The sequence below is a fragment of the Oxyura jamaicensis genome, chromosome 5, assembly GCF_011077185.1.
Source record: "Oxyura jamaicensis isolate SHBP4307 breed ruddy duck chromosome 5, BPBGC_Ojam_1.0, whole genome shotgun sequence".
In the NCBI taxonomy this organism is placed as follows: domain Eukaryota; kingdom Metazoa; phylum Chordata; class Aves; order Anseriformes; family Anatidae; genus Oxyura; species Oxyura jamaicensis.
Window position 1 is genome coordinate 5,970,383 of NC_048897.1, and position 27,355 is coordinate 5,997,737.

Sequence of the window (27,355 nt, forward strand, 5' to 3'; positions counted from 1 at the left end):
GCGTGTCAGGCCGTGTCTGCACTGTCTGAAGTATCACCACTGGCTCCAACATCACTCGGTCTCACCAAAGACCTAGAAACGAGGTGCGGCACTGGGCTTTCTTACTGAGGCCTATTTCCAGTAGAACTAAAACATAAGCCCCATTAACAGGAGCCTAATGGCTTGAAACTGCTGATTATGATGGATATGTAGGGAGCGCGTACCACAATTAACGTTATATATTCACTTGGCTTAGGTGATCAGACCAACTGGATGGTGATCATTCCCCTGAAGGAGTGAATGATTCATATGGTCTAATATGCATTAATTTATATGTAAATCACTCGGTAATACTGCAGCTTCTGCTTCAAAATCTGTCTGCATTCAAGAAAGGAAAGCACTTTTTTGTGACTACAGGAAACTTCATATTACAGGACTGTGTCACCCCTGTTTTAAAAACCTATTGCAGAAATCCAGAGGTTCACTCTCTCTAATTCATGAAAGCAATCATTTCCACACACTTTCTAATCTGGACCCCTCATCTGGCCCTCTTGCTTGATGAATGTTTTCCTGTGAAGACGAGAACTGACGATCAATCAGCAATACACATTCCTTTATGACTCGTTGAGACCAAGTTGTTGTTTCAGCACACTGATGATTTTTAGCACATAATTCACACCATGCAGTCAGTCGTCAAGGTCACATGGTGGCCTTTGGTTCCCAGATTGGTTAACATAAATTTAATGAGAAATCTTTTTACTTCCACTAATCACTAGAGATTCCTCTTTTACATGTGAAAATAAGAAATTGTTCTACTCAAAATGTCAGACATTTTAGGTATGAATACTGTACTGATATTTGTGATGATAATATTGGGGATATTTGTGCTTTAAAAAACTTGTTTATTACAGAGGCCTGGATAAGGATCCAAAATTCCATCCAAATGAATATGACCTAAGAGGAATTTAATCATAGAGATATCATAATCCTTTTTTTTTTCTTATTTTATTTCACTAATCACCCTAGCTCTTGAGAGTAATAAAACTTCTGCTTCTTCCTTCGCTTCTGAGAGTGAACAAATGACAGTATTAAATATGCCTTGCAACAATAATCTATTTTCAGCTCTAAGTGTTAAGTATATGGGGAGATATGTTTTCTTTTGTTTTGTTTTTCAGTCTATTTTTAGTGCCTTGCAAATTATAAAGGCTGATATAAACTGAAATGATTGGCTGAGTCTAGTGTTCTTTTAATTTCACAATTCCACTTTGCCAGAACACATTATCAATAAAAAAAAAAAAAAAAAAAAAAAAAAAAAAAAAACATGAAAATATTATTTAAAGCATCAGACTGAAATATTTCCTTAGAAAGGATTAGTCTCGGTACTTATTTGAGATCACTGGACAAAATCACTGCTCAGAAGGCAGCTATGCTTTACTATAGCTGTTCTCGCTTACTACAGCTCCCTAAAGGAATCTCCAGTGGCTATCAGGATCATTGTATACGGATTATTTGGCACAAATAAAACAAAGAGGTCACTGGATGTAGTGGTCCACATTCAAGGTCCTGCTAGTTGCCAGTGTTTAAGGACATTATTTTGCTTGCCTTCTGATAATCCCTAGCAGCTGCTGAACTCTGAAACTTTTGTTTAAAAGCATATCGATCTTCCAGTACTTACAGATATAGGCAGTACAGAGCAAAGCCACTAACTTGAAAAGTGCCTTGAGATTTAGAAAGGATATACTAATAGTACCACCTTTCACAGCCAGAGTAGACGCATTTTCACCCACTCCAGCTTCAGTCACCTGACAAAAGATAAGCTTCCTTTTAGTCAACAAAAAGAAGTGAGGCATCTCTGGTGGTGTCAGACAGAGTTTGCCATTGACTGTAAAAGATGCCTATAACTACTATATCCCTAACTTAAGGCGCTTAAGTTGTCTAAGTGAGGTGTGATGAATCCCAGCTGCTGTCTTTGCATTGTCCCTCAACAGGATGAAAAAGGATGAACTATTCCTAAAAAGACTGGCTCAAGGGAACAGGTTAAATTCCTGGGTCTGCTGCAGACTCTCCTTTGCCTAGGGAAGTGTCTTCCCTGCAGCACACTGCATGACCAGGGGACAGTTTCCCACTCTCATTAATACAGCCATGGTGCTGTAAGCACACCTCTGATAGCGAGGTGAAGGTTCCCATCATAATCAGAGCTCAAATCAGCATTTATTTCCATTAGGCAGTTAGGTGGCCCAATAACTGTGTGATTAGAGTTGGACTCAGCAATTGTTTGGGGTTGCAGTTTCTGGGGAAAGAGGGTAGAATATTGTCTGCAATGCCATCTGCTCTTAGGAGTGGGATCTACGGCTTTCATATATCTTCCCCTCCACTTCTCTTATCAAACAAGTCTGAGGTAGTTTACTGACAAGGAAAGGTTCACGTGTTCAGTGCAGGTGCTAGCTTCAGCCAAATGCCAATTTATACCAGTCTTAAGTAATGAGGAAACATTACCTGTGCCAAGAACACAGGTATCTCAAATCTGATTAGAGGTATAAGTGTCTCTGTGGATTAATTACCAGAATTTCTTGTGCTGGATTTGGCAGAGACACTCTCTGACTAGAATAACCAGAAAAATCCTTCTTGCTAATGGTTTAACATCCCTGGTGTAATGTATTTCTCTCCTTCCCCGCATCTCCATTTCTAAATCCTTTTAGCCTTACAGTGTCATTCCTTCAGTGTTAAAAATGACTGGTCCTTCTGGCCAAGCTAGTTCTTAAAATTTAGAAATGAAAAAAAGTTGTGCTCCCATATTTTTTGTTACTTCTTTTTTCCTACCTGTAAATTATTTCCTTCTATCTTAATAACCGTGTAACTAAATCACGGGATGCAGCAAAGGCGACAGCTCTCTGCAGTGCTCACCTGCATGGCCAGCAAAGCAGGGGGGCTGGCATTTTTCTCCAGCTTACTGTCATCTTGGAAAGCCAAGCTGCCTGCTGCTTCTCCGAGGGCTGGGCCACTGCTGTGGGTCATAGGCAGGGCTGACAGCACTACCCTCGCCAGGCTGCACTTGCTGCCTCAGCACCTGCCCCTGCTCTCCATGCCCAGCTCCTCAGTCTAAGGGCAGCAAATCTCACTGCGCTTATGGTGTGTGCTAAGCCTGAAGGGTCCCCTGAGGAGACTCCCTGCATGATGGAGAGCTGCTCACCTAAACAGTTTGCAGAATCCATTTTATACCCCTGGCTCTGTGAAAACTTCTCCTTGTCCCTATAAAACATCAACCTACACACACACACCAAACAAATCTTGCATGAAGTTTGTCTACGCAGCGTTGACATACATGCTGTAAGTTGCTATCCAGTCTTGTTTTTCGCTATAAGCCATTCATTTCTGAGTTCAGGACTGTGAAATACAACTTCTGAATAGCTCTACTGCAGAGCAGTTAATATTGGATGTTTCTGTCATTTAATGTAATGCTACCAAGTCCTTCCTATTTCTCCACGCTCACCTCACACACACTGAGCGCCTCTCTCTCTCTCACTTCAGTCCTACAGCTTTTGAAATACACACCATTAAATAGATACTGTCATGGGATTTACTCCTTGCAGTTTGTCCCTGAGGACTGTAGAAATGAAATTTTCAGTTTTATAGCAACCTGGGTTTGGTAGGCCTTCCATGTATCCTACGTTTCCCTCATTTTTTCAGAGGTAGAGGGGTACTTAAAGGCTCCATGTAATTTTTTCTTCTTCGGATTACTAGAAATCTAGCAGAGAAGCTTAGCCATACTAAACATCAAAAGGGCCTTACATTAATTAATTAATAAGACACAGTACATGAATAACACAGGCTACATGGAGCAGAAATAAGGGCCAGTGACACTATTGTAAACTACCTGCTAACAGCACGGTAATAAAATGAGGCAGAAGTGAGGTAAATCCTTCTGTGTTTTGTGTCTGATTAAACTGGCTTATAGGGAGAGAGGAATAAAATATAATAAAGCCATAACTTTGCAACACTGTATGACAAGAAGCCTCTTGCAGGAAGGCCAAATGACATGCCTTTCTAAAATGACAAGGCAATTTGAAAATCTTCCTTACTCAGTACTCAATATGTATATAAAGAAGAGCAGAATGCTATCACAGTAAAAAGCCTTTCAAAGGTCTAGCAAACCATGTAAATATAGATGCACACAAAGTCACATTCTTCACAGGGAACTCATCCCTGATACCTCCTACTGCAGCTCTCAAGTTCAGGGTCTTACCCTTCGTATCATAAAGATTGAAATGTTGCCATAAAAAAACACACATATTCTTCATTAAAAATGAAGTCTATTCATGAAAGGCAGAGTATATTTCAGAATTGCTCTTTTTGGTGGTAGGTGTTTTTGCTATGCATATCAGTGCATAGTATAGAAGTTGTCACCAGTATATGTTTTATGAAACAGTGTAGTAGCTTCATTGGAAATCTGTTGGATTTTTTTACTCTTTCTCACAGTGCACAGCTCAGTGTACACTGAAAGGCAAGGCCAATAGTTTGTTTATGTACAACTGTATGCCTCCTGATACTGTTTTATCTTTGACCCCAGACCTTGTAAATTTGTAGGGCATCAGTTCACCCCTTTGATATGTCTTCATCTCTTTCAGCACGAAAGACGAGTTGGCTGTGCAGGCTGGGGAGACAGGAGGCTCTGAATTTCGGCAAAAGCCTCTCTTGCACTCCCAGGGAAGACTGTAATATATTCTGAGCCCTGTGGATGTCACAAGCTAAGCAACTCTGACAAATAAAACATAACAACAATCTGATGTGAATTTTATGAAGCCACTGCTAACATTCATCTTTCAGCTTCATGGAAACACAGAAATATAGAATAGCTTCTGTCTGTCTGGTGAGGAATAATTAAAAAGCTTGAAAGAGATAAGAGGAGGAGGACAGGCTAGACTAAAGCTGTCTCTTTGAGATCTCTGTGTCTGAGTGCCAGTGTGAAGGTGGGAAATGCTTTGTGCGCACAGACTAAATAGTCCTGCTTGTAGGCAGCAAATTTGGTCTCTTAAGAGCTTATAGAGAAGCTCAGCTCAGAAACAAAAAGGATAAAAGGGAACTTTGCTATGGGAAAGATCAACAAACTACTGCTGTTATCTGGGGAACAAGTAAGTTGAAACAGCATTACACCTCTCTTTCCCAAAATTGCTCCAACTATCTACTGCACTTGAGAAGACTGCACAGCAAAGCTGGGTATTACAGAGCTTATTACCCAGGCAGTCACAACACATATGGGGAGGAAGATCCTGACCTTTTAGAAGCCATCCAAATTGCTGCTTCTGCTTCCAGCTCCCAAGACTTTGGCCTGGCGACAGCTCCCTGCTTTCTGCCACCAAGTTTGTTTTAGCTAGCTGTATGTATTAATTTAACGTGATAGCACAGGAAAGACCTAATCTCCTTCAACTTCACTGTTTCAAATCAGGCATAGCATCTTTGTTAGTGATGCTGCCTTGAGGCTGGGCATTAGACTGCTTCCTTCTCCTCCTGCCAAAGGCTTTGGCTTGACCCTACTGTGGGTGCAGCGTGGGGCAGAGGGGGCAGTGCCCAGTCTCCAGGTAGGAGCTTTGCTCCAGGTAGGAGCTCAGCTCAGGAGCCACCACGGGGCCACAGGACTGTCCTCCAACATGAGCAGGCTCCAGCTGGCTTTCTCCCTTCTCCCTCTTTTCTTTACCCCCTTGAAAAAAAAAAAAATGAAAAAAAAATGCAAATATTGGGCAAAAAATAAATTGATTGATTCATTTTGGAATGATTGAATGCTGTCTTCCTATGCAGATCTATTACTAAAAAAAAAAAAAAAAAAAAAAAAAAAAAGTAAAAAAGCCCAGCTCAAGCTAATAATGCTGCTCCAGGAGCTGCTTGATAAACATGCGGTTTTCCTATGCAGTATGACAAATCTCCCAGGAACTGATGTTGCTCTTCTAAGCGCTGTATAAAAAGTTGCTTTATCTGCTTAATAATGTATCTAGATTTAACCTCTCCTTTGCAACAGACAAAATTAAACAGAGTAAATCTGCCTTGGGATATGAGCCTATTATTAATACAGATCTGCTAACTGTATTTTAAAATACTATTGTGTTCCTCAACACATTCTCTTCCATATGCATTATGGAAAGCTAATGCATTAACTTGGCAATAAAAACGCATGGCCTTCTGAAATGAAAGTATTGGATGAATGAATTCTGCTGGTTCTGTGCACAGTCTCAATGCATTGCTCACATGCCCTTGTTTTTTGCAAGGGTGAATAATAGAAATAGTCCCGTGTTCAGCAGCTCATTTTGCAAGACTCACAAAGAGTAATAAACTAATGGTGAATTTATCATTTTACAGGCACCTCCCTATGTGGGAAACTATTGTTGGATTATTTATTTATTATTGCCTTCTTCATTTTAAGGTGGCATATGGGGTTCACTGTGTTAAAATGCCTTCACGTCTTTGCTATAAAAAATGACAGATATCAGAAGCCCCTTTAAATATGACTGTCTGTGCTTCACAAGCTCTGCTTTCAGCCTGCAGAACGGTTTAAGATATTGCAGCAGCACTGTTCCAGGCTGTGATTATCCAGGAAACTAGAAACCAGACACGTTTACTGTCTAACATTCACTGCATCTCATCATTTCAGATTCACTGCTTCACTGCCTGTTGAGTTCATATGTTTCAACATGTGCCCTTGAGAGCCTTTGAATGAATCAAAAACATTAACACACCAGGGTATACTGATGTGCAGCTTCTGAAAGGGTATTAACGGCCTTGTATGTACATCTCCATACAAAGTTCTTCCTGACCTAAACAACTCACTTGACTCTCCAGATGTCAGGATAAATGGATACTCAATAAAAGACCAAGCATCTCATATTTGTCTGAGCTGTAATGCTCAAACTGGTATTAACGGCTAAGAAGCACGGCTGCATGAGAATCACTCTTGCTAGCCAAGTCTCGCCTGTCTTACTGCAGTCCTCTTGTTCTAAAGTAACAGACCAGGGCAAGCTGTACCCAGAATTTCCCCTTTCCCATGCATTCACTTTAGGAGATTGGTCCCTACCTACAGCTCCACAAGATTGCAATTTCGGTGTTGCCTAAGTTACCAAGCCCTATCTTCTCTCATTTTTGCTAATACTGTGGCGGGTATAGGACAAAGTGCTGTTATACCTCTCATAAAGTTTCTAACGGCATCTGCAAGTGATAGGTTTCCTCTGTGGTGAAACTCCCAAGGCAGGCTTTGCATTCACACTGCAAACACAAGCACAGGGTGGAGACCCACCAGAGTTCACTTACACGAGCAAGGAGTACCAGGAACGGTGCATTTGCAGCAACAATGAACTTCCACAGAGGTGTGACATACTTCATTAGTTTGTTCAAGGGGAGTCTTTCACCTCAACAGTATATTTGAGCTTTGCTCTGCCAATTAATAATTATCATCTGCTTTTCTTTTGTTTTCCTGATGTTGCTCCTCACCAAGGATGAAGACTCCACAACCTCTCAGGGAACCTGGGCCAGTGCTTGGTCACCCTCACAGTAAAATCCTTCCTGATATTCAGATGGATCCTCCCATCTTTCAGAATGTGCCCATTGACTCTTGTGCTGGACACCAATGAAAAGAGCCTGTCTCCATCCTCTTTGCACCCTCCCTTCAGGTATTTATGTACATTGGTTCTTAATCACAGTCACAACTAATTGCACATTTTTGGAGGCCATTCCTTAGTTTGCAAGGTTGTCTCCATCTTCAACTTCTCCTGTCAAGAACTATACCAGCCAGGAACACAATGTCCCAGTCAGGCAGTCCTGAGAGCCCCTAACTTCATTTTGGGAAACCAAGCCTTGGCTTGCTCGATCAGCAGATTTGCTTCCTCTTGCCATGTCAGCAGAACTATCGACTGACAATATGAGAGAGATGGAAAAAAAAAAAAAAAAAAAAAAAAAAGCAATAAAAACAGTGAATGTCATTCATAAAATTTCCTTTTTATGCAGATCCTACTTTATAGGATATTACAATCCCTTCAAAATCAATCCCAGAACTATTCAAAATAATGCATTATGATTCAATTTCTGGCTATAAGATAAATGACATGAAACAAAACTTATGAGCTAAGTAGAAGGAATACACACTGTGTTGGCACTCTCGATATGTTTGAACAGAAACAAAGGGGACTGAGCTATACACTTCTCTCTCAAATATTAATTCTAAGGAAAATGAAGGGAATTCATCAAGTAATAAAATATTTGGTTTGCCCTTTTCTTAGCAGACAAAATAGAGATAATTGAAATAAAAGTTCATGAAACAAAGTTTTCTTCCAGCATTTTTCACTATCATTCCTCAAGAAACAGAAAGAAATGGAGGATAATTACACATCAGAATTCAAATGAGCTATAAGGCCAGGCTGGATGAGGCCTTGGCCAACCTGGTCTAGTGGTTGGCTTCCCTGCCTATGGCATGGGGCTTGGAGTTAGATGGTCTTTAAGGTCCCTTCCAACCCGAGCCATTCTATGATTCTACAAACTGTGGGATAGTCTGCAGGCTTACTGGGCAAAGATGCCATTGTGGATGCTGATCCAAGTTTAGTGGATGTGGATAGGTATAATTAGATCTAAATGTTGCACATCAGAAAATTAACACAATTCATACAGCTGTGTCATTTATTGGTCAATTAATCTAGGAAAAATCACAGTACATTTAGTGAATAGAAGATAAAGGAAACCAGCACTTTTGGTCATTGTTAACCTCACCTCTATGACTGACATCCATTTTCACAATGCACAAGAAGGAAATGGATACAAAATCCATGTAACTGTATAACCAAAAACACAGGCTGATCTTTTTCAAACTTACTGATTAGAAAAGCCTAATTGGTCTTCAAATTGCACCTCGTAAACTCCGTCTTATTTCATGAATGCAGATGCTCATACTCACTTGGCTCATTTGTACTTCTGTGTAGCCACGCTACGACAGCAGCCCCTGACCAGGGTGGGCCTCTGTCCCCAGAGCACACTGGGGAGCTCATCTGGCACTGGGTGTCAAGGGAGAGCAAAGGGAACAGCCCATCCACTGGGGCTGACTATGAAACCTTCACATGTTTGTAAGCCACTAGAAAAATTGGAAACCATGCAAGCAAAATAGCATGGGGACCTTTTAGCAACCTTGCCTGAGTGCTCTTGACCCTCCTCAAGAGGACCAAGTGGTTCCACTGCAGTGGCTGGGAGCGAGACAGGCTGTCCCTAGGGGGAATGAACCTTGTTCCGGGGGAGTCTTCGAGGCAAACCTCAACAAAAAGCACAGAGAGCACAACAATGCAGCATGATTAAATGTGAAAGGATTCAGAGTACCAAGTTTGTTTGACAAAATGGAATGAGGAACAGAATATCAATAGACATACATTAATAAAATATATCTTAAGGATTTTCATTCATTAAATATATATGGCTTAATTCTCTTTACATATTTTTCTAGTATTAACCCCAGTGTGAGTCAGAAGTCAGTTCCTGAATGGTCTTATATATCCTAAATATCCAGGTCTTATATATTCCTAAATAATCAGTGAAAAGAGTTTAAAACCAGTTAAAGAGTTATTCCAAGGAGGACACAAAAAGAAATAATGAGGTAAACAGGCTCTAGTTAAAGTTAAAATCTGTTTGTTTTTTAACAATTTTCTTTTGAGAACTATTATATCAGCCAGCATGGATATCATGAGGTTACTGTGTGGAAAATAAATGAACCAGCAAATCTCTCCAGATTGCCAGATGCAAACAACACTGTTGTCAGTATAGTTTCTCCCTTGTGGAGTGAAAAACACTTGAAAATTATGATTAGATAAAATCATAATGATCATATGATCACAATAGCTAGTGTACAAAAGGCAGGAGAGAACACATTGTTAAGAAAAAGCCAATTAATGATTTTTTTTTTCTTTAACTGAGACAAAAGGTAGCCTTCAGAGCATATTTAAGAGGGATATGACCTCTCTTTTTCTCTAATATGTGCACAAACTTTTGAAGTACATTAGCTTAGTGGCAACTGTGAATGTACGATACATGGACTCCTTTATTCATGCATGAGTAAAAAAATCGGTACATGACTTTCACTGAAGAGACTTTGCCAATTCTTGGGCCCAGAAATGAGCTGCTTAGAAACTTTAAACCTACTGCTTGACACTAGCCAAGCTGACTTTTGGTCTTGTTCATATCCCTGAAAGCCAGTTCATTAGCTACTACTGTTCCTTCTCAATGTCATCTAAGTCCCTGAAGCAAAGACAGAGCAGAAGAGATGGCTTTTTCCACATGGATTTTTTCTTATGGTAATGCTCACCATCCTACAGTCATGTCTACATGCAAAATAAATAGATAGATAGATAGATAGATAGATAGATAAATAGATAAACAAAAGATTTTTCCTATTTGGTTTCAAAGTCAAATTCATGCTATATGGGAACGCTTTACAGGAATTAAATAATAAAAAGAATTAAAATGTCTTCCTTCTCTTACCATATTAACCAAGAAACTCTTAAGGGAATCATGCATAAGCTGGTTAAAATGCAGACCACACATATTTATAGTGAGTACGAAATAAATAAATAATATTTTGCTAAAAACAGACACCTTCCATTCTGTAATATGCTGCTTCTTCTCTATATATAACAGCTACTCTTCTGCTCCTAACATGGAAAATAGTTCCTGTTGTTCACAATTCTGTAAATCATCGGTTAAAGGTAGGAATTAAAATAAGAAACATTTATATTCATTAGTGTTATTTTGTTTGTTTGTTAAATCACGTATATGAAAGATTAAAACTCAGATTTTCTGAAAGCTGGATAATCTCTATATTACTGTAGTAAGATTTAATATTTATTTGCACATATTCAAGTTATCAGTGTCTTAATATTATCACAGCCATTGTAAAAGTATTTTCTGTAAGGGGTCTCTGAGAATATTATCTGTCAAGAGGGACTGTATCTGAATGGATAAGTATAAGATTTCACTTTAAACAGCAATGATGGAAATAAAACTCTAAGTAATGATAAAATACCATGGGAGGAAATCTTGATTTCTAATGGACATCCTATGGTTACAGTTTTATGACTTCTGGTCCAAATTCCAAATGGAGAGAAGTCGTTCAAACAAGATTATGTTATATTTGTCCTTGCCTCTAAAGTTAGGGTATGTTTTCAATATATTTGATTTATTTTACATTAATATGTACTACAAAGACTTTCAGAACAAGGTATTGTGCATTTCAGTGTAGCAGGCAGCATCTGTTCTATCTCACAGAATGGCAGCTACCTCTGCGGACTGCCAAGTCCCATAAATTTTATGGTGCAGTCTACAGAAAACAGGTTCCTAATGGTTATATATCTATAGACAGAGATTCATGGTACTAGAAAGGCCCATTCAATCATCTAGTTGGACTTTCTATATATTGAGGGCCTCTTAAATTTCACACTGTAGCCCACAATGCAGGAGTAAATACATAGCTAGTCATCTTTATCACCCATGGCAATTTGTAATGAGGTTCAGAAACCATACCAGCAGAGCCTGCAGGGCACACAGGAGGGACTGCCACAGCCTCTAGGTCAGAAGAAGGACATCAGCTAGAATGGATGCTTCTCTCTAAACCTGTTTCTTCAAGCTCATTTTCTTTCATATCTCTCCTGTATTCCCATAAAGACCTGGGTGTGCTGTGTCCACGTTATCTGAAAAGATACTGAAATACAGACTGGCTTCTTTTGTAGCCTAACAAGCTGTAGCATTTGAGGAAGGGAGGAAAATGGCGTGATCCTCTATAAGAAGAGTAAGAAGGCAGGTCTGCATTTGATGATATTTTTCTGAGGTTCTGATGGTCTTCATTAAGCCTAAGCTTACTGGTATCTGTAAAGGTTGAAATTAGAGTGTACCAGTCATAGGAACTAGTAAGGTAAATAGTGTCAACACAGAAGACTTCAGGGAAAACACCTGACTTGGAGGTCAGGAGATTTACAGCGTGAACTCTGATGTTATCACTGGAAATATTCTAGGTATAGAGAGAAAGCAAGGAACCTAGAGTTTTTTGAAGCAGACTTCATTATGGACCACAGCTACATATTCAAAATTTTGCAGTTGTGGTTTTACATATGTGCCTAAGGGTGTAAGCAGATCTTTCCCAACGATGTCGAAATGCAGCAATTCTTTAGAAATGTGTGGATTTGAAGACACTGAATTGGCTTACCTTTTCTACTAATCTGTGTTGCAGAAATGGGAGTTAGCGGAATGAGTCATGGATATTTGCTTTAAAATGTTGCACAAGCATGCTTTGAAAGGTTATACCTTGATGTGTTGCATCCTGGAACAGAGTAAGTTTTGCTAAACTCAACCTTCAGCACCTGGGTTTTGATGACCAGGCATAACTGGCCCACTCTAATTACACAACTGTCCCTACCAGAGATGAGTATCTGTGTACTTGAACTCAGAGAAGAGCTATTAATTCATAGAGGTCCCTATATTAAATGCATATGCTATATAAAATATGCTGTCACCACAATGCTTTTTTCTTCCTGTGTTGCATTCATTTCCCTCTTTCATTAAGCCTGCTTTCCAGATAGTTGGTTAAGTTAATGTATTTGCACTTGGCTCATGCATTAATCTCTGCAAACTATATGACATTTTGCATACTGCACACCTTGTCATAAATTATTACTTACTTCATAATATGTATCACTCTGTATTTCTAACCACTCTAAAAGGTAAAGAAATGCATCAGCTACTGGTGACTCACAAAATAACATTGACAGAAGGAAGCCATTCACAAATAGAGAAATAATGAAGATTTCTTTTCAATCTAATGGGCGTTAGGGAAAATATTTTAAAGTTCAGCAAGTAGTTTGAATTTTAATATACAAGTTTACTAACACAACTCCTAGAGCTGGCCACGAATTCTAAGAAGGATAAGAAAATGTCACTGCGCTATGAGATAAGGAGTCATTTAATCTTCTCTGTCTTATTCCATCCTCCGTTCAATTCTCTTTTATTAACACAAGAACAACAGGTTTCTCTAGGTCTTGAAGTATTCTTATTTATTTCCCATTGCTGAAGTTTACTTCTGCAATGAAAAACCAACTAGCTGGGGGTTTGCACAGTGCCTGTCATTCCTTGCAGCTGGTTGCTGCGATATGAAACAAAAAGAGGAGCTCTCAATATATGCAGTAAGGAAGATTAGATAGCCGTCCTCAGCTCCCCACACAGGAGGCCCAGCACACCACTCCCTAGTTACAAATTACCCTGGCATCACTGATCGTCCCTCTGGGCTCCCACGGCTTGTCCTCCTTGGGAAGATAAATTTCCCAGACCCATGCTGCGTTCCAGTAGAAAATAAATAAATCAACAAAAGCCTTCTTCCTATCAGTCTGATTAATTTGACACCCTTTCATCATCAAGCAAATGGAAAATTATATTCATCCTGATAGTCTTTTATCCAGACACATGGCGGTAAAAAGCTAAAGATGCAAGCTAAGATAGAAAGCTTTCAGGACACCAACAAAAGCCTTTTCTTCTTGTAATAGTTGCAATGAGATTTGAAATATTCCTAATATTCCTAATGTCAAGGACATGATGTTCAAGTGACTACCCACCTGTGTGGTTTCTCGTGCATTGCACTGTCTGAAGGTTGCTTTCCTGTTCCCCATTTTGTGCAATTCCCACACAAAATGTTTCTGAATGAATTGAACTGCAGAAATCTGCAGATTCAGAGATGCTCAGGTGGTTTCAAAGCAAATTATAATTTCTTCTTAGGAGTGGGTGACTAAACTAACCACTGAATTAACTGCTCAGTGCTTTAATTGGTATTTTTTTCTCAGTAACGCTGACAAAAATGCACTCAAACCATCAGGTAGTAAAAGAATAGAATATGAGGCATCCTCCTCTGCAATTCCAGGTGCAAGTTTTGTGATCCAAAGTATATTTTCAAGTCTTTCTTTTTTTAACGACACAAGGATACATCCAGCTGTGAGGCTGTGTATTTGAACAGCTGTGGCATGGAATGAAGCTTAATACTTGAGCAATGAAGGGACAGTACAAAAAAAAAAAAAAAAAAAAGTATGATTCAGTCCTTTCTGAGGACAGAAGACTTACTGCAAACTTGGGGAACACTACTTATCTGCTCCGGCTTCCTTGACGAATTGTCTGTTCTGTATTTTCCTGCATTCTCTCTGATACATTGATCTGATACATTGCCTAGGTGGGGGATAAATTTGGCTTGCCCTTGCTTCTCACCAGCATTAATGCAGTGCCTTTTCATATGCTTGTTTTCCTGAAGGAATGGCTGTCCTCAGGAAAAAAGATCTATTTCCTCCTTTCCTTACTTCGGTTGTGGAATAAAATTGAAACTTTGTTTTATTCTGTGGATTCTCCCACATACATTTTGTTTTATCTCAGAAGTCAATTACATCAGTTAATCATAAAGATTCTGGCAGCATTATGTGATATATGTGTGGAGCAATATATAAATGTCAAACCTTGTTGCTGCAGGCTAGGAAGGAAATGTTGCTTATGAATTATGTTTTAGGAACTGAAAAGGCCAGAGTATTTCTAGGCTGGAGTTTACTAGCAACTTAAGTGCCCTTATCCCTGAAAGTCAGGCAACACATAAGCTGAAATCAGAGTTGTGACATTTGCAATTATTTTCAAACAAATACCTGCACCTTCAGGGATAACATTTAAAGAAAACAAAAACTTAGACAATAGCCTTTTCTCTCCCTCTGTCTTTCAAATGTTTGGAACAGCAAAAATCCTCTATTGGAAAGACACTGGCAAGCCATTAATAAACTAAACGAACAGATACACAATTTTATCATATCATGGGAAAAGAATACCTTATCTCCCTGTTATTGTCTGAGATGTTACTTGCTAAAGGAACATGCATTTAAAAGGCCCAGGACAGAAGATCGGACTTGAAGCCGGGATGTATTTATGTTGCATTGGCATGGTCAGTGTTCCCTTCCCACTCTTACTTGAAGTCTCATGGTATCCCAGGAGGCTGGTTACTGGCAAATCCCCACAGGAACTTCCTTTCACTCTGTATTACTGACTACTATCTAATTCGTATTGCTCCTATTCTCAAGGGAAACCAATGCCCCCTGAGTGGTGTTCTGACCCTTTTCCGTACTGAAAGCACTTCCCAAGCACTGCCACCAGTAAAGTTTATTAGCAGATACATCCTTTTTGTGCCCCAGATATTAATGAGAGAAGAAATGGAATTGTCATGCAGTTGGCAAGGAGTATGGCAGGGTCGGAGACTACAGCCCACAAACTAAACCCCAGTCTTGGTTTTCAGTAGCGACGTCAACGTTGTGCATGTGGGCAAATCATGCTGGTTAATGGAACTGAGGATCTTTAAAATAATGGCTTCTGGGGAAGAAGAAATCCCTGAGTGATCTCATTAAAGGGAACCAGATGCAGTTCATCCCAGAGCTGCAAGAAACCCAATATATTGAATCGCAAGCTGAGTAGTAAGGATTTCTAATAAATTTTCGATTTGGAAAATATTGTATGTCTGGGAACATAAAGATAATACAGTTATGGAAAGGGGAAAAATTAATGCAGCCTACTGCTGGTTCACTTCTTTGACCTCAATAAGGCATTAGAACAATTATTTGAAGTAAGGAAAAGTGGGGGGAAAACTAAGGTCAGGCGTTTTCTTTAATATGAACTGATTTTCAAGATGATAGATTAATATGACTGGACAAAACATCTGTCGCAGAACAGCATGGAAAATGTTGGAGTATATTTTTAAGCATCTTGCTGGAGCTCTCTCCTCCTGCTGCAGATGCCCAGAACACCCAAAGCAAGCAGCTTCCACTGTTATGTACTAAAGCATGAAATGGAAGTGACCCAAAGACAATGCAGCCTCAAATGGTGTTTGCTACAAAACAGATTGCCTGCTGATTGCAGGGCAGTAGAGAAGAATAAACAGAAAGGTAATCAGGACAGCAGAGCCATTCTCTCCACTGGCTATTTTCTACGCCTGTGTCACTTCAGATGAGGAGAAGCTGGTTTTAGCAGCGAGGCAGGCTGGGCAATTGCATTTCCTTCATCCTATCTGAACTACAATTGTTGTATTTTGTCCACACTTGCACAGGTGAATGGGGAATCTGGCCCTCTGCCTCTGCAAGAGCTTATATTACGTCTGAAACCCACCCAATAAATCCTTTCTATGTACTTCATGAAAACGGGGTTGTTAATTCAGCACCTGTATGTGAACTTCACACATTTTCTGTGTGTTGTTCCCAAGGAAGAGAAAATATATGATGTTCTATGGATTTTGTTGTTTGTTTTCATCAAACCTTGCCCACATAAAATATTATCAGGACAGGAAAGTAAAGGCACATGAGCTGTGAACTAGCAATGAGCGTTAAACATCACAATCTCCGTAACTTCCTAGCCCTCAGTCTGTCCTCTACAGCATCTGCCTTTACTGTCTATAGCTACTGTATTTCTCTCCAGTATCTTTCCCTTGCTGAAATACTTCTGGCTGCTCAGGGGAAATAAATCTGCACACCGAGGAGGCCTTTCTGGGTGTCCTGGGGACTCAATGCCTCAGCTACGAAAATGACATTTGTAACATCCTTTAAAAAAGATTAGCAGAAGGTGGTGAAGATCATCATGCCATTAATACAAGACACAAAAAGCATAATTTTTTATCTTAATCGATAATCGAGTGACCAATAAATGTTTCTTTTTTAGCACTTGAGACTAGAGAGCTAATATTTCACTCATGCAAGGGGACATAACAAGCAAAAGCCAAAAGATTTTTTTTAAGAAGTGTAAGCGTTTTGGAATGAATCTTGTTAACACCCTTCTTTTTAAATTACAAACGTTTAGCTTAGCCATTTCTCTGCACTACACAGATGATCATTTTTACAAAAGGGATTCATCATTTTCTTATTAATACTGTTTAAGTTCGTTTCTCATCAGTTCAGGCTCAGATTTAAAATGAAAACAGAAGGCAGCAGGACACCAAATTGCTTAGGCATGTAGGCTTGTGCCCTTCTTTGCCTTCTCACTGCACACAGTGGGGCCAAGCACTCGAGAGGGATCTCATCCCGGCTGTTACTCCTCAGCAGCGCAGCCTGTACTCCAAGCGGTGCAGAGGACCACACGAAGCAGTACAGCCGCAAAGCAGTATTTACAGTGCTGCTGTGCAAGTGGGGACTTGGCAGAGCCTCAACAGGGAGAAATAAAAGCAAAACAGCACTGGCTGACGGGCTATGGGAGTTCTCACTGTTTTTTCAGAGGCAGGGAAGATGGCATGTTGGAAAGCATCTCCCCAGCCATGCAGAGAGGCTGCTGGCAGGGTGGGTGATAGGTTCAGAGATTGGCAAGCGTGTCCGTCTGGAGATCTCCACTGTCAGCTGCATCCCTCAAGAGCAACACATCTCGAGAACATTCATTGCCATGGCCACTTCTTCCTTTTCTAGTTAAAAATTACTGACAGTAGAAATAATGATCATAACATGTAGGTTATGTTACGCACGTAAAAGGCAATGATATGGCTTTTATGTTTCCTCCCTGAATACATTTTAAGGCTTTGGTCTTGGTTGTTATACTCAGTGAAAGGAAGGACCGACCTCCATACCAAACTCCTGCTTAGCAGCTGTAGGCAAACTTCCATTCGGATTATTTGCTACTACAACTTAATCTATGCCTCCTGTGAATAAATAGAGAAGATGTGAAATTACAGGGCTCTTGATCTTCATCCTAGAAAGGCATACTGAGAAAGGACTTTAGGCACTGGGAAAAAATAAATAAATAAAAATAAAAAAAAGCTTAATCAACGTCACTGCTATTAATGTATCATTTACTTCAATACATTTTCAGTGTTTCTAGCCAGCTTTTATTTATAGCAGCCCTAGCAGTGACATGACCCAAATACTTGTTTAATTCCCAGTGTTTATTTCTGCTGGCCTGCGTGGATATGTGTTGCTCACAGGACTCAACCTATCCCAACCAGTTTGAAATATGAATCTAAGCAGTTGGTTTCATGTGGTTTACTTGGAGTGCTTGCTCTCATGCTTTGGGGGTTGTTTAATTCGATTTATATTTGTAGCTAGTGGAATGGGGAGAAGGGAGCAATTACAGCACAGTGCTTTATTATTTGCTAGCTGAAGAAACCAGAGTTTTCCTTCCTGCAGAGTAAGAAGGTATTTTAAGACCTCACAGCTTTCCTGCTCCCCTGGGCCTCTCCCCCCAGCGAGTAAGGGAGCACTGCAGCAGGGACCGTGGGGCACTGCTGCTGAATTGCTGCTCCTGTCACTGGGACCTAGACTAGAGTCCAGGTTCCTGGAGATAAGGACAACAGTGATTGATAACACGTCTGGGCCTTGGAGACTGAAAAATGGAAGGAAAAAAACTCATTAATTCTGTGTCTGTGAACTGGAAATCAGCTGAGCCATGACAGAAGCACGGGAAGGGTTTGTCTACCAAGGCACAGAGCTTGACAGAGGTAGAAGAAAAAAAAAAAAAAAAAAAAAAAAAAACAGGGAAGACCATGGCTTGGGAAGGGAATTCAGGGAGTGGCATTAGCAACACCAAAAGCAGGACAATTGCAAAAGATGAGAGCCCCAGAGACCTGACGTCTGTTGCCTTTATAGTGCAGGTCCTCTCCTACTCAAACCTGCCTCCGAGGGCCCTCCTGTCAGACTGGAAGGAGAAGCAAGGCCACAGGTGAACAAACTCGCGGTTGCTTTAGGGCCAAACCACAGCAACGGCAAGGGGCTTGGCAGCGCCAAGAGCCCTCCACAGCTGCTGACCCCAGAAACTCCCCCTGAGGAGGGCCCCAAACTCGACCCGTTTAGCTCTTCTGCAACACTTCTGCCATTTCTCTCTCTTATTTAGGGAAGCTGATATTTAGGCTAGAGATCTTTTTGAAAGCGAGAGTTTGTGGTTAGCGTGTTTGAATAGCAAAGCTTTCTTTTGGGAGGGAGAAAGCTTGCCATGTCAGAATAACACAGTTCCTCATTTCAGTGTGATGGGTGGAGGCTTTTATTACCCGAAGTGTTCCTCTCGGGCAGATATGGGTGATTTTATGGAATGAAACTAATTAGTCATATCTTTTTCCTATACCAGCTACATTATTGCTGCAAAATTTAAATTGCATCAGTGCTTAGGATGCATGAAAATAACACATGCAGTAAAAAGAAAAAATATTTTTTTCCTATACCTTACTCACTATTTTAATAGAAAACACAATCAGTACTACCATGTACAAGTATAATGTTCCCTGGGTAAAGCACCACTCTACTGGATCCAGCTATTTATTGCTTAGTAAATAAATGCTGGCTGGGTGAGGGCTGCACGACGGTCCTTCTGAAGCAGTGCAACATTGCCACCACGTGCTCTGTGCTGAGAATCGTTTTTGCAGTGTCAGTAGTTACTCTCTGTTCACATTATTTTAGAGAAATAAGAAAAAAAGGTAACTACGAAATTTTTCCCTAAAAAAAAAATACTTCTTTTGGACTTAGGTACTGGAAAACAGTGGCCAGAGCATTTGGAACTCTTACATGATGCTCAGCAAGCCCCATACCAATTTTCAACCCAGTTTCCCAAACCGATTCATGTATTTGCTTTCACCCCTTCAATCTTCCTTATCCAGAGAAAAACACTTCTTAGTTAGTGACCCTTTTTTTTTTTTTTTTCTCTCCGTGTCAGCTTTCCCTTAAGCGCTGCCCACCACCCAGTGGTCCCGTGCGAGAGTCAGTCAGCTGGCAGCACTTGGGATCCTCCTACTGGTCTGTTGGACTCAGGGGGCACAACTTGGGTTATGAATTAATGAGCCCAAGTCTAAGAGGAAATTTCAAGTACTGAAATAGATCAAATCTTTTTTCTTTCCTTTTTTTTTTTTTTTTTTTTTTTTTCCTAAGAGTGGTGTATTTAATATTTTGCTGAAGCCAGGAGGCAGCATATTTCCTAGAATAACCCAACGGAGGTGACATTGCAGTTAGGGTGGGAATGGTTAGACATGCCTGACTGCCTTTACACTTCAATGAAGTTCTCAGAATTTGACCTGCCCCTTCTATCTTTCAGAGGGGTTAGGTCTTGGTTAACTGTGATGTTGATCCCAGCATTAGCAGCATTCCCAAACTATCTGTCTTTGCCTTGCAGCAAGCAGACAGTGTATATTCTTTCTCTTGATGAAGAGGCGAAGCATTAAAAATAGAACCTAAATGCAATCAAAATACAGTACTGTGAATGCATATTATATTTTTTGCTATTTTTAACTCAGGGGAACTAAGGAAGTACATAAATGCATGGCACTGTGATGAAAGAAATTTAAATAATGCAAAAGGAAAAATATTTTTTTTTGGCATAATTGCTATTGATGGGAAGTTGGAGAGCTACATCAGACCACTCATGCCACAAACACAAAGAGCAAATACATGTTTGTACCAACAGTGCGAAAAACAAATACATTTGCTTTCTCAAATACACCCACTGACTGCACTCAGTCACTTGGGCCTGAGCAGCACACTGCAGGTCACAGAAGCTACAGGCGGTCCCAGAGGCGGCCAGCAGCCAGCAGGACCAGGGCAGGGGCAGGGGCAGCCCTTGCACCACATCGGCTCCCTGTCAGCCACCAGTGGAAGTGAAACCTGCCCTCAAGGAAGTGAATCTTTACTGAAGTAAATGGTGCTAATTGCATCTCTCTACCTGGTGCCAGGGAATGTCATGCAGCCATTCAGGTTGCTGGCCTTGCCATGCTAGTCAATACGAAGCATCTTTACTGGTACACAAGTCTAACGAGTGCGTCTGACCACGCTCCTTGCATACTGATGTTTGCCAGCCCAATTCTGTCACAATTCAAAATGTTAGCTATTAAATCTAAGATCTCTAATTAAATTAAATCTCTAAATAATGCAGAACCCACTAGCTCAGAACATACCAGTTCTGTGGTACAGCATTTGCAGCCATGATTCGTCACCTCTGAAATTCATTTCTAGCACATATTCACCCTCACACTGCTGCAAGAAAGCTTCCTCTCCCATCCTGAGTCTCTCCCAAACCATAGCTACAAGTTTCCTTTCATAAACAGATCCCTCACCAGTCGGCTCTTCTCTGAGGAATCAGAAAGAACAGAGCACATACAATTGGAGTATTGCTCCTCACTTGCACAGGTTTTTTTATTTTTCATTACTTATGATCTTGGGATATTAGAAAAATGTGTGATCATATATTATCTGAGTGCAGACAGCTGTGAGAGAATTCATAAAAGAGATTCTCTAGTGGTGGTGGACTTTTTCCTTTATTATTCAGCTCTGGGATATTTGCTTCCACAGCGCACCAGGAAAGAGCCAGCAGCCCTCCGTACAAAAAGCAGGCCAACAGGGGAGGTCCACCACAGAAAGCAAAGTGACCCACTTGTACTTGGGTAGCAATGCAAGCAGATCTACATTACCAAGAGTCTAATCAAGATGTTTCTTCTTATTATATCAACAATACAGTGTAACTTTACTAATGATACAATAAGACATTATTTGTAAAGGAGAATGTGTTATATTTTTAACATTTGCATGAATAGTCTCATTTAAGAATCTTATTCTCAGTAAACACAAAAAATGTAATTGGTTTTGGCTAAGAGCTTGAGGTGAACATTGGTTTTAAAAAGCAGCTCGTGCACTGTAGATGCTACTACAAATTTACTATCACTAGTCCATAACTGAACAACAGTTTGGGGATCATCTGTCAGGACATGACAAACAGAATCACATCCATTTCTCATTTCAGTCCAGGACCAACAGAGATGAGAGCTGAAGCCTGATTATCCCCTAAGCAGGGGCTGTGTTAGAGCTCAAGGCTCTGGTTCAGTCCCTACTGCAGGTTCAGGCAGTGAAGTTTAGCTGAAGTTCCTCCAAAATTTTGTCCAGAGGAGAAATTTCAGACTTTCCACTGAAACTGGCGTTTTGTTTATTCCATTTAGCCTCTCTTATATACAAACAGCCCTAATAGCTTTTATGTCACATGCTCTGCAATGAGCAGATAATTGCGTCAACCCAGCAAGAGCGTGACTCACTAAGTGAGCAATATCCATTTTCAACAGGGCAAGAATATCGGTGGAGGCCCACTTAATCGTTCCATGATACAATTTAGCACTGCTATAGCATGTATTAAATTAATTAAAAGGCTTTCCTTCCCGTCAAAGGTATAATCAAGGCAATTTGCTTCCAAACATAATCAAGGAACTATGCAAGAAAAGCTTAGCAATATGAGCTATTTTTTCATGTGGAAAGTTAATTGATTTTCTATCATTTTTCCCCTCTGGGACTGAAATGAAGCTTTACAAAAGTTGTTGTTCTCTTATGTGTAATTGGTCCACTTGAACTTTTAGAGGTTACCTGAAACTAGGCCAACAAAGTACTTTTTTTCTCCCCTTCTTGTAAGAGATTGTATCAACCATCAAATAAAAGGAAAAAAAAAAAAAAAAAAGAACGAAAGAAAGGCCCCAGAAAACTCCAAGGTGCTTTAAAACAATTAACATTTAAAACAAAGAAACTTTTCTGTGAGGTAGCAATCTGTTTCCTCTCTTACTGAATACATCAGCAAAACCCTTTCTGAATGTTAACACTGTGATGGTTTAAAGGAACACAGATTTTTGTTTTCTCAGTGCTTGGCACTAGAAATAAAATCCCATCTGGAAAAGAAAGGTTAGAGAAGGTGAACTGAAAAGCAAAATTGAACACTCAGTTAAACCAACAAGTGGTAAACGGCCAACACATTGATAGTCTGCTCTAGCCTTTCCTTTGGGGAGGACAGGGTGAGGCAGGGTTATGTGGAAGTTTGTTTTGGAAGGGAAAATAAATAAAAAATACAGTTGGCTCTGGGGAGCCTCTTGGTAAGCTGCAGCTCATCGGAAGTATCCCAGCGAACTGACAGCATTTTACAGGAGCCCAATTACCAGAGACTGCAGGGAGAGTCCCCGTGTCATGTACGTTGATGCTGACAGAGCTGTGATGGGGTGGGAGCATCAGGAGGAACTTACAGCAACCAAAAGACACAACGTTTTGGAGTTCATTGAACCGAGTTTTGTTCCCAATTATTTCAACTAGCAGCACCTCCCTGACTTGTGTAATAAAATACATCACTAAAATATGGGCTTAAGTCAACACATAGCCATTCAAATTGGCAACTGGCCAACCAAAGGTGTTTCAATAGCCTCTTCAGCTCTTGGCAAGAAGAAGGTTCCCCGCGCCTGTTGAAAATGTGGCAAAGTCATAACCTGTCTTTTGTGTGTGATATGATATTGATTGCTGTGTAGTATGGCAGTCAAGACCAATAGAGACATGGAGAATAAACAGTAAAATAAAAGCTTGCCCTGCAAATATTAACTTGATGGTGTATTTGGATTATGGTGAAAGTTTAACCTCACATATTCCAAAGTAATGTGAGAAGTAAAGTCATTTACTTAGGCAAAGAAAGTAATGCTGAGCTACAAAGTCATGAGACACAGAGCTACATGCAGATACAGGTTTTCTCAAAACTCTCATGTGGTTCTGATCCAACATTCCACTTCAAGCTCACTTCTAAAATAAGCTGTTGTTTTTTTTTAAGAGCAGAAAAAAGCCCTCTCTTCTAGCTTACTGTGCAATTTTAATGCAACTATGCTGTTCAGAAAAACAGAATATTTAAATAATACATAAATTCTCATTTGTGCACATGCTGGCCGTGATGCCTCATAAATGGATCGTCCAGCCTGTGTACAAATCAAGAGCTTGTAGAGATGCTCTGGAACTGAAACAGTCAGACCAAGCCTGCACCATTGCACTGAACCAGACTTTTTTCCATTGTAACAATTGAAATCCCGAGATGGTAGCAGTCTTAACAAGTAAAAATTTTCAGACTTCAACCATTCATTCTCATGTATATTATTCTGATGGGGGAAATATTAATCTAATCCAACTCCAGCTGATGCAGTATTTTGCTACTATAATATGCTCCAGTATTTTTTTCAGACTATTTTTAATTGCCCTTAGCAAATCAGCTCCACGAACTTCAGAGCTACTTGCAGAGTTTGGCAGATAACAATTTCAGCAAGCTGTTTTCCCTAAACTTAACATTGCTTAATTTTACTTCATTCTTAATTCCATCACTTCTGTTCAGAGCACTCCAAGTTATTTTCTTCCGGTATCATCTTTGAAAGATGACTTTGATCTGTTGGTTCTGGGGCACCAAGTGAAAAGTATCAATTGGAATACATATTTCAAAAATGAAATTTTGAGAATTATAGCATTACAACCAGATAAACACATATTTGAATATTTGTGATCAGGGCCTAATCCTGTCATTTGTAAGATACCCTCAGCTACAAGCACCTCACAAAATACAGCCCACAATGAATACTATTACACTTCAAACAGTTACCATTTGAATTTGGATTGCTGGCACATTCATAAATCTGGGGCATGGGGCGTAGGAAGGTGTATTCTTTTGACAATCAGGATTCTCATGCAAATATACCAAAAGAATGAAAAGCAAGGCATGAATTGTCACATTCACAGCCCCGGTGATACTTGGCTGTTCAGCCAACCTCCCTTCCCATTACATCCTGATCTCAGCAGAAGGATATCCACCGGGCTGTTATTTTTTTTGTACAGTTTACGTTATTAATGTTCATAAGTGGAAAATAAATCCATGGAACTCAAGAAGAGTTTCACAACCCAAAACAAAGAGCCTTAAACAGATCACAGTTTTGTTGTAGGAAATGCTATTCAGCTAGTGCTAGCTGTCAGTATTTTTGACAGTCTGGATTTTGAAGTATGTTACTTAGCAGAATTCTCGGTGGGCAGAGGAACCAGCATGTAAGCAGCTGACTTAAACGAAGGCAATTGGGAATTAAATCTTCATTCAGTGAGCCAGCTGACCATTATTTGTATTTTCCCAATTGTTTGTTTTTGAAAGCTTTGCAAATGCTAAGCTTGTGCATGAAATGTTAACGGTGCTTTGATGTTTCCTGGCCCAGGCGCCAGCCTTCCATCTTTTTTACTGTAAAATTTTATCCAGCAGGAAAGTAGCTCATTGGATTAATGCAGTGTCTTGTCAAGTGTAGGGAAGCCAGCTGTAAATCTCACGTAGGAAAAACAAAAATAAGGAAAAGAGGAGAAAAAAATGCATTTCAACATTTCACCCTCAAAGAACAAGTGTACAATATTCAGCAAATCTAACTGGCAGAGTCAACACTTCCAAGTAATTGGCAGAATTTGTCCTCTAGCTAAGTTATTCTGAGGAGCATAAGCAACATAATAAATGACACTTACTTATTTCTAAGAATTATGCATATCATACTGCCTATTACAAGGCTTTATACATATGCACAGAAAAGCAGATGGATTCAAGAAAGCCTATGAAACATGAAGTTTACTTGCTGCAACTACACACCTGCACTCCACAAACAGTGTTGCTCAAGTACTCAACCACAACAGCCACAAAAGAGCAAACTCTGCTGAAACATATGATATAATGAGGCTAAAGCCCTAATTTATGGTGTTAGCACTGCCACAAAATACACTGAAGAATCCCACACATTTTTAATCTCATTTTAATGGCTCAAGAGATAACTCTGTTGTAAATCCACATGAATTACTAAATGATTACACTCATTTTTCAATTGGGCATTGAAAGGTTCTCAGGAATTGTACCAAGTCAACAGAATATTTAGTATAGTTCACTCTCTAGAAAAATATCACTTTCCATTTCATTCTTTAGAATACCATTACCTCTTTATGGAATGCAATAACCTTAACTGTTACATTTTTTTAGGTTATTTTCATACAGACAGGGCTCCATTTGCTTTGGTTTGGGGTTTTTTGCTTGAGAAATGTTTGGTTAGAGATTTTTAAAGTATCTATTTCCCCAAAGTTTGGGGATGTTCAGATGAAAGGGGGCTTTGAATATTCAGAGAGTTGCTGAAGTCTGAAATGCAGTGTGAAGTTAGATTTAGGGATTTTGTTCAGATCTATCTTTGCTTATTATTTTGAAACACATTTATGTGGATAGATGTTCTGAAAGACACCACAGAGCACATAAAATTATAGATTGTTAATCAGGGGAATTTTATTATATGTTCTTTTTGGAAGTGCTGTAAATGAGACAAATATTTCTGCATTTTCATAAGGCATTAAAATTGATTTCCATTTTAACTGTGGGGCACTGCAACTGCAAATAAATTAGCCTGTCTATAAAAACGACAGTACCTTCTAACACTTGCTTTTCTTCTTGCAAACTTCTCATAAACAAGCACTAAAGAAATCTCCATCCTAACTCCGTGGCATTTCACAGCTGGTACACCTGCAACACTGGCGTACAGTACCCTGCCAGCCAAACCAAGGTGTCCCCTGCAGCAGCCAGCAAGCACAAACTTAGCAAACTCATCATCTTTTCAGGTGTTGCAGAACTTACTCAGTACCATTTCAGTGAAAACTGCCTGCCTTGTTTTCCCAGGGGAGAGGCAAACACTTAGCACCTGGGAGAACCGTGTGCGCCTGGGACTGGCGAGGGTGCCCCGCCGTCAGGGCGAGGGCCCGTCCCTCCCCGCGTGGCCCGGACACGTGGCACCTCAGGGCCACCTGCACCAACTGCCGCAGTGCCACAAGAAAGCACACCGCGGTGGGAATGCCCGCCGCTATCGCAGGCGCTCGGCTCTGCGGTGCAGGGAACTCGTTTCACGAGGCCGGCGAGAGCCCTTGCCGAGGGTTTCCTCGCTGTACTGGGCAGCCTGAGCGACTGCCGGCTGCTGCAGCCCGCGGAGCAGGGTGGTGAGCCTTGTGCTCGGCACAGCCCCAGTGAGCCAAGGGGTCTGAAGAACCCCAGCCCTTTCAGCATGCTTGGAGTCCCAGCAGAAGGCTCCTGCTTTGGTGCCTTTGGTCAGCGTAGCCAAATTGTCCGACAGTCTTTGCAGGGCTTAAGAATTTGTACCTGGGGGGGACCAAGGTGCTACTCGGACTCCTGAGTGAAACTACGGGTAGAAGAAAACAGGGTACAAATCAGCCTGCTAGCCAAGCAGCCCCCTTGATACTGAGTGGCTGTTAGCCAAACCAAAGCATACATAAAAATGCTGAATAAATAAGAATTTGGTCCTGTTTTCATTTGTGAAGTTGCTGTTCCACCACAAACTGAGAGAATCCTCCTGAATATCAGTATAAAGTAGATGTTTTCACAAAGACGTCAGATCATTTTAAAACAATTTTGAGATAAAGCAAAGTCCATTTCTAACCCTTGCCAAGTCACAGAGGGAAAAAAAAAAAAAAAAAAAAAAAAAAACTTCAAAGCAGTTGAGAATTATTAGTAATGTATATAATCAAGTTTCATGATATGAACATGACTTGAAAGCATATCTGATATTTTTAGTAAAGCA

The 27,355-nt window shown here is 40.3% G+C and overlaps 1 protein-coding gene across 2 annotated transcripts in view; it reads left to right on the forward strand.

Moving 5' to 3' along the window:
* The window catches only part of RAG2 (recombination activating 2), a 124,407-nt gene that overhangs the window by 52,813 nt on the left and 44,239 nt on the right, over positions 1 to 27,355 (forward strand). The window lies entirely within an intron of this gene.